Source organism: Protomyctophum bolini, assembly GCF_963924005.1.
Source record: "Protomyctophum bolini genome assembly, chromosome: 3".
NCBI lineage: Eukaryota > Metazoa > Chordata > Actinopteri > Myctophiformes > Myctophidae > Protomyctophum > Protomyctophum bolini.
Window position 1 is genome coordinate 34,891,639 of NC_137864.1, and position 9,929 is coordinate 34,901,567.

A 9,929-nucleotide genomic window follows, 5' to 3' on the forward strand; every position below is an offset into this window, starting at 1 on the left:
ACCAATATATCTGTCAACTTCTGCCAAATTTGGCACTTACGTCATAAAATGAACGATAGGTTAGCTATGCCGCCTCACTATGGAACGAAAATCATTCCGAGACCATGGGCTATAGTCCATGATCTTGGAATGATTAGTCTATTTTTTCAAATCCTCCAAAATGAAAAACGGCATACTGAAAAACGAGGATTTGAAAAAAAGTTCCATGGACTTCTAATATGGACCCCCAACCCCCAACTGACTGCCGAGTGTGACCGTGGACTGCCATTTTTGGTGGAAGGAGAAGAGAAAACCAAGAGTACCTTCGGGCTTGTCCCTAAATAGACTTGTAACCCAAATGTAGAGTACAAACGCAGTAAAGAACCTGGGGGTTATCATCTCTGAAAAGGCAACAATGAGCAGAAAATGAACCATGTAAATACAACAAATTGAGGGCACCGCAGGGAGTTGAACCCCATTCTGGTCAACCAGTAGTACCACACCAGTGCCTTAGTTTGTTTTGTTGTAATTTACAGGTCCAAAAGCAACCACATTCATAATAATTTGAATCATAATGGACTATAAATGATAGCCATGATTATGTCTTACAATTGAAATCGAGAAGAAGACTAAGGAAAACTCCTCAGACATAAACTAAGAAAATATTTTATTTTTCCGTGCTCATAAAGAGCTGCAAAGTGCTAAAAGTGAAAAGTGCAGCAGAAAACCTTTGGGTCATAGGCCCATCGTCAATGCCTCGCCTACTGACCGGCATGAATTAAGTTTTAGCTGCAAATGGCAGCATAAATAAATCACATCAATACACACCACATAATGTGATGTGAACTGACACGATGAAGCTTCACTCGCACATTATAAAAGACATACATCACATCAATCCACATCACATACCTAACCCTAAATTCATCATGTGATGTGGGGATGACGTGATGAAGCCTTACTCACCAATGTGAAATGATACGAGACATAAACACACATCACATACCGGGCCTGTGTTCATATGTGATGTGGGCTTAGATGAAGCTTTATAATCACAAATTGGATCTGATAATATAGCACAAACAATGCTCTTATGACCTAGAGGTTTGCTGCTGGACTTCTCACTTAAAGCACTTGGAGCGCTTTATGAACATGAACAAAACAAAAAGATTCTTGGTCTCCGCCCAAGCAGTTGGCCTTAGGTTTGTGGCCAGTCTTTCTAGCCAGTTGTCCCACATTTCTATTTTAAAATCTACATGTTTTCAAAAGAATTGCCCACATTTAAATATACATTACAATTTATGCCATTTGTGGACGATTGACAAATTATACAAGGTGCAAATTATGCAATGGCAGAAGCATTCTTTGGACCCCAGTATTTGTCAGCAATACAGCAACACTATGAACATGAGAACACAACATACATACAACACTGAGGATGACATTAGAACACAAGAGCAATGAACAGAGTGCATGGCGTGCAACGAGCTATCCGCAATTTGTGAAATAATCACATAAAAATATCGCATAAATGCACATCACATACCGGCCTGTGTTCATATCTGATGTGAACTGACGTGATGGCGCTTTACCAGCAAATGACACAACGCAAATGACGTGAAACGATACAGCTCCAATCAAATGATTAGAAACTGTATGAGAGACACGACCCGACACACGCACCACATACACTAGTGAAGAACTAGTGATAGATAGGAAAGAAATAAATGACTTATGAAAAATAAAGCAAAATGCGATTAAAAATTCTGACCAGAAAAAACAATAACTTTATTAAAGCAAAGAATAGAAGAGAAGATGAAAGGTCGGGGTAGAAACCGTGCATGTTCGATACTAATAGGTTATATTCAATAATGGATGATCTTTGCATCGTGAGCTTGTAGATCAGCTATTTGCTACTTTAGTGTGTGACACTGTAGCATGACCAAGTAAGGAAATTAATTTACAAAAGGTTGAACTATGGAGATACAAGGTTTCTGCCCGACATCAAAAGATAATAAACTACGCCCACTTACCTTCAATATCAGCACTAAACCAAACAAACTAACCAACGAAGAAAATCTGCCATAATTTTCTTCCTGTTAGTTTGGACAGATCTACAGCATAGAAGGCTGTAAACAGTGTTAAGCAGGCTACATGCTACCATAATGATACCGGAAATAAGTCGCATGACGTCAAATCACATTTTGTACACACAGTCCACTAGTGAAGAACTAGGGCAATGGGCAAGGAGAAATAAAAAAAATACTTTTTTTTATTAAAAGAGAAAGGAAATAGAAATTCTAATAACTCGACACAGAAAACAGCACAGAAAGACTACAACAGAACATACATAATGTGATGTGACGTGACGCGACAGCTTTACCCGTAAATTATGTTAAACAATACATAAATCACATTGCGGCATGTGATGTAGAGTGGCATTATACACAGATTACGTGAAACGATACACGGTGCGAATGACAACCTATGGTATGGTAGCATGTAGCCCACTTACACAAGCATCAGGAATCAAAAGGTTCATTACTAACCTTCACTGCCAACAGCACCCAGGAGTGGCAACAGCACTGTACCTTCAATACCGACGTCGCCTTGTCAGCTTCACGTTCTGAAATGACAAGAAAAAAATATATCCATTTAGTTGTCGGCCTACAGGATGACATTTTGTAAGTCATAACAGTCACTGAAAGCTGTGTCACCAATATCTTACTTTATTATTGTCACAAATTGTGATTAAAGCTCCTATAAGCAATAATGTCAATTTTAATGATTTTTATTTCATTCAGCAATGAGTAAAACACACATGATTTAGTCTCTGCGATACATCTAGGGGCCACAATCTGCAGTCAAAGATATTCCTAGAAGCTTTGTCATTGGTCAGAGAAAAAAAAAGAACCCGGTCAAAATGACTGACCAATCAGGAAGTAGACAGGCAAATCGACCAATGACAAAGCTAGGAACATCTTTGAATGCAGATTGTGGCCCCAAGATGTGTCAGAGACAATATTGTTTTACCCATTGCTGGCAGTCTGAATACCAATTTTTTTTTAAAGTAATTACATTTGACATATTGCTTATATAGTGTATGTAGTTATGTAGCAGAATCCAGTTAAGTGAACGTTTCGTGAAGATTCTTGTAAACCATGTTTTTTCTGTGGTCTATGGACCCTAGAGGACACAAAAAAAACGGTTTACATTTTTTTTTCGCGCCCTAACAATATTTTATCACCATGGCAATACATGGCAATGTGTAGCAATATTCCGTGTCTGTCTGTATTTCTGTCGACATCATTTCTCCAAATCTGCCAGGCCGATTTACACCAAATGTGGTCCAGGAGTGTATGATGTGCTCTGGAAGACCCCATATAAATTTCACCACGATCGGCCCATAGGTGGCTCTACAGCACCAAATTCAAAACGAAATTTCATGATTATTCACAAACTACTTGTCCAATTTCAATGACATTGGCTAGGTTGTTGTACCATGGGCTGAAGCACAAGCCCAGAAAGTTTGACCACAATCCACCAATAGGTGGCGCTACAACAACAGATTCAATATGCAATTTCACAAGGTGCATAAGCTACCTGACCAATTTTCCACAAAAACCTTGAATAATCAGTAACGGACAGTTTTATTTAAAATCAAAGGGTTTATTTACGAATGTGACATGCTCAACTGTACAAAGAATCACTGTAGGTATCATCGTCATCACTCTCAGCATCATCTTTTGTATGATTATCACATGAACCCTCAGCAGCCTCACATTTGCAGAGCACTGTGCATGGAAGGTTATTACTGTTGCAAGAACAGCGGCCGCTACACTTGCTGGCAACACATGCACACTTGACGAGTTCAACAACGGCATCTGGTGCAGGTGGAACCTTTGAGACTACAGGGACACACCTTCCATCATCTTGTTGCTTCCATCCTAAAGAAAGTGCATCTAAAACCTGTGGCTCAGCAACGATGTCTTGTGCCCATACATTGGCTTGCCAATGTGCTTGCAGAATGTGTTCGACGATGGACCCTTGCGTTGGACATATCTTTTCAACACCCTGATTGCCCTTGAGCTGTTTAAATATGTGCCACCAAAGTACTTCAGCTGATTCATACCCAGGTTTGAAAAGCTGACACACAAACTTTTCACACCCGGCTAACACCTCCAAGGATGGATGAGGGCCAACACCAAGTTCAGCAAGTGCATGGAGAACATCATCACCAGTCTTCATGAACGATTTGAAGCAGGAAGATTTACCTTTTCCTCGGATGTGACCAGTGGTATCGCAACCAGTGAGTGTGTGGAATCCTGGCAATGCGGCTGCTCGTTTTACTATTTCACCTTTCCGAACAACCATCTCCTGCACGACAGCCATGCCGTCAATCAAGATACTGGTCAACACTTCTGCAGATGGGCTACTCTGCATGTCTATGGATTCTTCATTAGATTCCATCTCTGAAACCACTCCTTCCAATTCATGGATGAGGGCAGACTTGGCTGTAGTCTGCAACAGAGAACCATCAGACTTCATTAAGCTGGCATTGTGATCAGCAAATTCGTGTGTTCCCACAATGTTCTGCAGGTCCAGTTCTCTTGAGGACTTGGCAACGAGAAGCAAGCGAACAAACAAGGAGTTTGTTGCTTTCAAGCTGACTATTTCAGATGATGCCTTAAGCTTGATAGTTTTGCATCCATCTTTCCAGGTCAGATACTTCAGCTTCGTCATTTTGTCCCACATGTTCTTTTCCCCTCTGACCCTCTCATTCACAAAAGTTCAGTGCTCTGCTCCCTCGTAACTCTTGCAGAATGTTTCACTCGGAGTGTTGACATAAAGGCGCAAGGCTACACAGATCTATACTTGCTATTTGACAACTATACAGTGACAAACTCCATGAAGGACAGAACAAGACATCTCTGTAAAATAGAGGATAACACACCAGTCAAAGACTTCAAGGCTTTCCTCGGAAGCAAGGAAACCAAGGCCAACCTCGTCCTCTACCTTGCACAAAAAGCTGTTGATCTTTGCAAGCTACCAATCACAACACACACACACACAAGGGTGTCATGTCCACAAACACAAAAATGGTGAACATCACAAGTACACAAGAAGAGGCGGATACGTTACTGGTTATGTATGCCGCAGCAGTGAGTCGTTTATGTAAAACGCCACATATATACTCATGTGACACTGATGTTTTGGTACTTGCCCTTCGAAGGTTACCAGACCTTCAACCAGAGAGTGCAAGCATCATGGGCACAGGAGATCAAAGACGGACGATAAAACTCAGACCAATCTACACGGCCATTGGCCCCAAACGAGCAGCCGCATTGCCAGGATTCCTCACGCTCACTGGTTGCGATACCACTGGTCACATCCGAGGAAAAGGTCAATCTTCCTGCTTCAAATCGTTGAAGACTGGTGATGATGTTCTCCATGCACTTGCTGAACTTGGTGTTGGCCCTCATCCATCCTTGGAGGTGTTAGCCGGGTGTGAAAAGTTTGTGTGTCAGCTTTTCAAACCTGGGTATGAATCAGCTGAAGTACTTTGGTGGCACATATTTAAACAGCTCAAGGGCAATCAGGGTGTTGAAAAGATATGTCCAACGCAAGGGTCCATCGTCGAACACATTCTGCGAGCACATTGGCAAGCCAATGTATGGGCACAAGACATCGTTGCTGAGCCACAGGTTTTAGATCCACTTTCTTTAGGATGGAAGCAACAAGATGATGGAAGGTGTGTCCCTGTAGTCTCAAAGGTTCCACCTGCACCAGAGGCCGTTGTTGAACTCGTCAAGTGTGCATGTGTTGCCAGCAAGTGTAGCGGCCGCTGTTCTTGCAACAGTAATAACCTTCCATGCACAGAGCTCTGCAAATGTGAGGCTGCTGAGGGTTCATGTGATAATCATACAAAAGATGATGCTGAGAGTGATGACGATGATACCTACAGTGATTCTTTGTACAGTTGAGCATGTCACGTTCGTAAATAAACCCTTTGATTTTAAATAAAACTGTCCGTTACTGATTATTCAAGGTTTTTGTGGAAAATTGGTCAGGTAGCTTATGCACCTTGTGAAATTGCATATTGAATCTGTTGTTGTAGCGCCACCTATTGGTGGATTGTGGTCAAACTTTCTGGTCTTGTGCTTCAGCCCATGGTACAACAACCTAGCCAATGTCATTGATATTGGACAAGTAGTTTGTGAATAATCATGAATTTTTGTTTTGAATTTGGTGCTGTAGCGCCACCTATGGGCCGATCGTGGTGACATTTTTATGGGGTCTTCCAGAGCACATCATACACTCCTGGACCACATTTGGTGTAAATCGGCCTGGCAGATTTGGAGAAATGATGTCGACAGAAATACAGACAGACACGGAATATTGCTACACATTGCCATGTATTGCCATGGTGATAAAATATTGTTAGGGCGCGAAAAAAAAATGTAAACCGTTTTTTTTGTGTCCTCTAGGGTCCATAGAACAGAAAAAACATGGTTTACAAGAATCTTCACGAAACGTTCACTTAATTACACAATGACATACACTAATAGCAGCTTTAATGATTCAACCCATTAAACGGCGACTTCACCCCTTTTGCAACCAGAGCTTATTTTAATGATGTTTGGGAGACAAGAAACACTTTCCTGGGTTTTTTATGTGGGTAATCGTCGTTTTTAGATATGTACTATTTCAAAAGTGTCCATGGGCTCCATGATGTCATGGACAATGGGCTCACTTCCTCCCTAGACTACATGTTGTCTCAGTAAGACAGCCCTCCCCTATGCACAAGGAGCAGTGCACCAAAGCATTATGGGAATTGTAGTCTGGGTAGGAAGTGTCCATGAAATCATGGACACATTGAAATACTAAAAACACATAAAAACCTCAGTAAGGTTTTTCACCCAAACATATGTAAAATCATATGTATGACAATGAATGGTCAACTTGACATGTAATGGTGACACTGCCCTTGTTTCTACTATAGCCACATGTAATCCAGGTACATACCATGGGGGGGCTTCCGTCGCTCAGTTGAAGATAGCCGGTATTAATAGAGCCGCGTAGGTTGTATGGCACAATACGTCCCGAGCACCGTACGCCTCGTAATCTCAGGGAGCGTTCGTTGACACCGTTATACGTTTCAGCTCAGCCGAGTAGACACTCTATTATCAATACCAGCCATCTCCTGATGACCCCAAGGTCACACATGACACCAAGGTCACATGATTAACCTGCAAGACATAAATAAAAACATTACTCTTTATCCAGATTTCATACATTGTAAAATTCATATAATATTAAAAGGATATTTCACTTTATCGTCTACTCAGGCTTATATGAACACTGCAGACAGCTTTTAAGTTGCTTGATTCAGTATTTAAATATTCATTTTAGCTTTTTAGCATTTTAACTTAAAAACTGTCTGTAGTGTTCACATAAACCCGAGTAGATAATACAATGACAAAAAGTTAGTTTTTTTTAAGTGAATTGTCCCTTTAAGATATTGGTAAAAAAAAATCTAAACTTAAAAATCTACATTATATAACTTGAGTCAAAGTTAAAAGGTTTTGGCATCAAAATGTACTTAAACATTTCAAATGGGACAATCTGCATACTTGGTCATTTTGAACAGAAAAAAACCTTTTGAAAATAGCAGATCTAAAAGCTCACAATGTGTCACATCACATTCACAATGCATTGTGAGCTTGTAGATCAGCCATTTTCACAGACAAGACAATGCTTTTGTTGCGATCAAGGGCCAAGGCCTCAGTCACACATAAGCATATGCTCTGGGCTCTGCCTGTGTTTGATTGCCCCCCAAAATCAAACACAAATGTTTGGTCAAAGCATGTGCCTCCCATTGGAAATGCATTGGGGCGGCCATTAAACAGACAAGACAGATGTTTTTTTTTGTGTGATCGAGGCCCAAGGCCAAAGAACGAGTCCTATAAAAGGACAAACATTGCTGACATTGTTGTCCATTTAGTGTCACAATAAACAACAGTCTTATAAATACTCTGTTTAAACAATAAACAGTCCTATAAATCATCTTAATGTCTAAACAACAAAGTGCTCAAGGATAAAACCGTGTTTCTCAAACAAACGCTTCTTACCTTGGAACAAACAGCTCTGCTCACAGACAGCATGAAGTGGATCCCAAACCAAACAGCATGCTGGGAAAAAACATGGCCGCTCCTATTTAAATCCAAAGCCCCGCCCACTGGATCCGGTCACCTGTTCAACTAGTCCGTCCGTCATTGGTCCGTTAGTCAGAGTGATTTGTGTTTGGATGTAACTGCTGTGTGCACCACACACACACACACACACACGCACTCATGCACTCACGCACGCACGCACGTGCATTATTTCACCCTTTGGTTGGTTATAAAGGCTTATATTAATAAACACAAGGACGTGTGTGTCTGTGGCTGTCTGTATCAGCCTTTATAGGTTTGTTTATTCCGCCATCTTGTTTGATATTTGTTTGAGTGTCACCACCATCAGCCTTTAACAGGTGTTCAATCAGGCAAATGAGCACCAGCAGCCATCTAGCAGCTGTCTGCCTTCCTGCCTGTCCAATTGTCCATGAGTAGCTGTCTGTCTGTCTATGAGTAGCTGTCTGCCTGCCTGCCCAATTGTCTATGAGTAGCTGTCTGTCTGTCTATGAGTAGCTGTCTGCCTTCCTGCCTGTCCAATTGTCCATGAGTAGCTGTCTGTCTGTCTATGAGTAGCTGTCTGCCTTCCTGCCTGTCCAATTGTCCATGAGTAGCTGTCTGCCTGCCTGTCCAATTCTCCATGAGTAGCTGTCTGTCTGCCTGTCTATGAGTAGCTGTCTGTCTGATTGCCTGCCTGTCCAATTCTCCATGAGTAGCTGTCTGTCTGTCTGCCTGTCTATGAGTAGCTGTCTGCCTGCCTGCCAGCCAGCAAGTTGGTTAACAGAAAATAAATTGTTATGGCTGAGTAAAATAAAATACAATAAACACAATTTGCCTGAAAATAGATTACCCAGCTATGACCTTTTTCATGAAAAAAAATGAGTAGTGATATGGCTGACTGAGTAAAATAAAACAATCTACCTGAAAATAGATAGCTATAAGTGAAGAGCAATTTCTGCAATTACCATTTCCGCAATTTCCGCAATTCCATTTCCGCAATTTCCGCAATTTCCTCAATTTCCATTTCCTGTAAAACCTGTAATCAGATTTTATTGGTCGCAAGAGTAAGCCTAAATACTGACATTATGCAGTAGCAACCGCTGCTTTGTACACACTTGTCATGCTAAATTCCCATGAAAAAAAAAGTTAGCCTCGTTTCTCATCATTTTGGACCCGTGGGCTATAGCCCATATCGTACGGCATACTATGGCACGCCGTTTTTCATCATTTTTGAAAAAAATGAAAAAATGAAAAAAACGATGGGTTATAGCCCATGTTTTTTGAAATTTTGGAAAAAAAATCCAGGCCCATGAATTAGAGGATAAAGCTCACATGTTACCCAAATAGTTGAATACACAAAAGCTAAGGCACTGGTGTCGTACTTCTGGTTTACCGGAACGGGGTTCAACTCCCTGCAGTGCCCTGCTCAATGTGTTGTATTTACCGGAAAAATTGAGTGTTGCGGAGGATGAGAAACATTAGCAAATTACGGAGTGTTGCGGAGGATGAGAAATATTAGCAAATTGCGGAGTGTTGCGGAGTGTTAAAAAAAAAAAAAAAAAAACGATGGGTTATAGCCCATCGGTTTTTGATTTTTTTTTTTTAATTGCGGAGGAATTGCGGAGTATTGAAATTGAAAATTGTTGAAATTGCAAATTGAGGAAATTGCGGAAATTGCAAATTAAGGAAATTGCGGAAATTGCGGAAATGAAAAAAACGATGGGTTATAGCCCATGTTTTTTTAAATTAAAAAAAAAAAAGTTATCCTCGTTTCTC